This window comes from Dipodomys merriami, unplaced genomic scaffold (assembly GCF_024711535.1).
Source record: "Dipodomys merriami isolate MVZ:Mamm:240054 unplaced genomic scaffold, mDipMer1.0.p SCAF_33, whole genome shotgun sequence".
Taxonomy (NCBI): domain Eukaryota; kingdom Metazoa; phylum Chordata; class Mammalia; order Rodentia; family Heteromyidae; genus Dipodomys; species Dipodomys merriami.
Genome location: NW_027204826.1, coordinates 7,992,810 through 7,996,933, shown reverse-complemented (window position 1 = coordinate 7,996,933; position 4,124 = coordinate 7,992,810).

The window sequence follows — 4,124 nt, the reverse complement described above, 5'->3', positions numbered from 1 at the left end:
AGGGCCTGGGTGCTGTCTCTTGAGTGTTTTGTACTTGAGGATAATGTTCTACCACTTGGGCTACAGCTCCGCTTACAGATTTTTGTGTGTGGTTAATTGGAGATAAGAGTCTTCCTGGACTTTTCTGTCCTAGCTGGACTCTAACCGTGATCTCCAGATCTCAGCCTCCCGAGTAGCTAAGATTCCAGTTGTGATACAGGTGTGAGCCATCACTGCCTGGTTTAACTTTTGGTTCTTTTTTTCAAACAGCTGCCCAGCTTAATTTTTAAATTTTTTATTTACTTTGTTCCAATTTTTATTTCCTTTCTTCAACTGACTGGGCTTTAAGTTGTTCTTCTATCTTAGTTTCTTAAAATGACAATAAAATGATTGATTTGAGACCTTGGTTGTTGTTGATAGCTACACATTTTTCTCTCATAGCTTACAGCCACAAGTTCAAGCACAATGCCTTCTCATTTGTACTAATCTCAGAAAAGCTTCTAATTTACCTTGTGTATCTACTTTTATCTTTTGGGTATTTAGGCATGCCATGATTAGTTTCCCATTTTTAAAAATTTCCCTTAAATTAATTTTAATTTCCAAATCTTACATTTCCCAAATTCTTACATTTGTTACTGAAATCTATTATTTAATTACTGTTGGAGTACCTTTTTGTAGGACTTTCCAATCTATTAAGATTATTATATGGCTGAGCACATGGTCTATTCTAAAGAAGTTTGTTCTGTTCTTGAGACCACGTTCTCTACTGTGGTTAGATTGAAGTATTCCACAGATGCCATTTAGAACTTGTAGCTTTATACATTGTGGCTTAAGTTATGTATACCTTTTTTTTTGTCCCCCACTCCTCCCTGTCCACAAGTTGCAGGGTCCGTTTTCCCCTCAGTGTCTACTGAGTTACCACATCTGCATTTGTTCTTCCTTCCTCCACTTCTGCATACCCCCTTCCCCCCCTCCAAGACAGAAAAAGGAACAAATAAAACAACACAAAACAAAACCCCAAAAGCAAAAACACCACCACCACCATCACCACCAATAACAGCAAAACAAAAACCATTTTCTGGAATTCATTTTGACATAGTATTTTTTTTTTTTTTGTCAGTTGTGGGGCTTGAACTCTGGGCCTGGGTGCTGTCTCTCAGCTCTTCAGCTCAAGATGAACTCTCTACCACTTGAGCCACAGCGCCACTTCCAGTTTTCTAATCTTTTTTTTTTTTTATTGGAGATTAGAGTCTCATGGACTTTCCTACTGGGGCTGGCTTTGAACCTCGATCATCAGATCTCAGTCTCCTGAGTAGCTAGGATTACTGGCACGAGCCACCAGGGCCCAACTGACAAATAGTATTTTAAATATTCAGAGTCATTACACCTTTGTGTTTCCCCTGAAGAGTATCTTCCTTTAGTCTTACTGTTTCTGTGTGAACCTGTAGAGAATTGTGTGATTTATCATGCCCTGGTATATTTTGGATCTATCCTCCGCATATGAGAGAGAACATATACCATTTTAGACTCATGTCTTTTAAAGAAGAGCATAATTATATGTAGAGGTCGTATCTATCTACATTTCCTTTTTATTTTTTTGATTTTTTAAAGATTTATTTATTTATTTATTTTTATTGTGAAAATACTGTACAGAGGGGTTACAATTACATGGGCAAGATAATGAGTACATTTCTTATCAAGCATTGTAGCCTCCTCCTTTGTTTCCCATTCCCATCCCTTCCCATCCCTTCCCATCCTTCCTCCTCCCCCAATACTCCCCCCCCACACCAAAGTTGTAAGGTTCGTTTTTGACATAACGACTTGTACATCTCATTGTTGCAATGGGTCCACCTGGATCCCTATTTAAACGATTTGTTTTTCATTTTTACTGTTTAATTTTTAGCTTGTGGAGTCACAAGTTACTGCAATAAAACCATATCCCATTCTCATTTGTCTATGTGCTCTTGTAAAAAAAAAGTTACTGTTCACATATATATGTAAAAATATTGTTCATATATATAATAAGTCAAACAAAAAGCAATAGCTTATGTTTTGTGCATTCACATGTAAAATAAGTTGAGAAAAAGATAAATACATCATTATGGTATATTTTATTATTACTTCCATCAATTATCTATAGGAACAGTGTCTTCTTCATGAGGATTCAAATGATTATTTTCTGGTGTCCCTTCCTTCCTTCCTTCCTTCCTTCCTTCCTTCCTTCCTTCCTTCCTTCCTTCCTTCCTTCCTTCCTTCCTTCCTTCTTTCTCTTCTCTGCCTTCCTTCCTTCCTGTATCCATCCTTCTCCTTTTCCCTCCCTCCTTCCCTTCCTTTCTTCCCCTTCCCTTGTTCTCCCTCTCCTTCTTCCTTCCCCCTTTCCCTTTTCCCTTTTCCCCCTCTACCCTCTTTCTTCTTTTTGCAATGCTGAGTATGAGAACCCTAGGCCTCCCATATACTAGCAAGAGCTCTATCATTGAGCTTCCCCTGAAGGCCTTTTTCGTAGAATTTAAGACACTGTGCCCAGGTTGGCCTCTATCCTGCTGTCTTCTGTCTCTCCCTCCCAAGCAGCAGGGATTACAGACACTAGCCATTGCCCTTGGCTGTAATGTCATTTTCTTCCAGCATGAAGAACTGCCTTTACTATGGTTTTACTTTTGTTGTTGTTGTTGTTGTTGCTGTTTTGTTTTGAAGGCAGATGTACTAGCAATGAATGCTTGGGTTTGGCTTATCTAGAAATAACCTTTACTTGATCTTTGATTTTGAGAGCTAGCTTTTCTGCCCTGCCACGACTTTGAGTATTTCCTTGTGTCTTCCCACCCAAGGTACCTTGCACAAGATGAATGTCATGTGTGGCTCTTCTGTTTATCAGATTCAGACATATGAACGAGTCCTATGCTTTTAAGATTTCCTCTTCATCTCTGGCTTTCAACATTTTGACTTTGATGTGTCTGGGCAAGGATCTTATCATGTTTAAAAATAGATTTTCCTGCTTGGAGTTCATTCTACTTCTTTGATATGCTGATTAGTACTTTACATCCAATTTGGGGAGACCTCAGCCATTCCTTCTTAACATAGTTTTGTGTCTTTTCCTCTCTCTCTTTCTGCTTTTATTATGTTTTTGTTGTGTTTATGTGGTCCCACACATCTCGTCTGAAAGGATTTTACTTTACTTTTGTTCCTTTGTTTTTTTTTTCTTTTTTTCATTACGTATAACTACTGTCAGTCTGCATGTCAGCTGATTTTCTTCTGTCAAGTTTTCAAATCAAGTTTTCATCGAAGCATTTTTATTCTAGAATCTCTATTGTCTTAAAAATTATTTTCCATCTTCCTGTTGAGAATCCTTCTTTAGGAAGTCATTCTTATCTTGCCTTTCTTATTTTTGTCTGTTGTAGGGCTTGAACTCTGGACTTGGGCACTGTCCCTCAGCTCTTCAGCTCAAGACTAGCATTCTACCATTTGAGCCACAACGCCACTTCCGGTTTTCTGGTAGTTCACTGGAGATAAGAGTCTCTCGGACTTTTCTGTCCAGGCTGGCTTTGAAGTGCAATCCTCAGATCTCAGCCTCTTAAGTAGCTAGGATGACAGGTGTGAGCCACCAGTGCCTGGCTTTTTCTTCTTTTCATGCTAGCTGGAACTCTGGATCCTCATGGGTCATTTGTATGTGGCAGGTTGCATACCAAGTTCCTTGGGCTCTTCAATGTTCACCCCTTGACATTTGCACATGTGGGTGGATGGCACTGGACTATCTCCTTCTTCGCTGCCCTAAGACTTCACAACGCCGTCCCCTGACCACCCCTTCCCTTGGAGCTGGTAGTCCAGAGCATCAGTCTCTGGTTCATCCTGAAATAGCTCAGCCTGGAATGCCTGCACGGTCTCTCAGTCCACTGAAGATTACAGTGATATTTCATTAGAAGCCGAACACTTTAAGCATCCCTTTGGATCCTGGGAGGTTTGTGATCCAAGCCTCTAGAGCCCTCACTCTTGGGCTTCTGTGTGGCTAGGAGAATCCTGTCTGATGGTTCTTTGTCTGGCCCTGAGTGCAACCAACTGGGTCTAAGCAAACACCTGGGCTCCTCTATCTATTGCTGGAGGTAGCATAGAGCTTCCTCTGAGTTGGTTATTAGTGGCTCACTCCTGTCATCCTA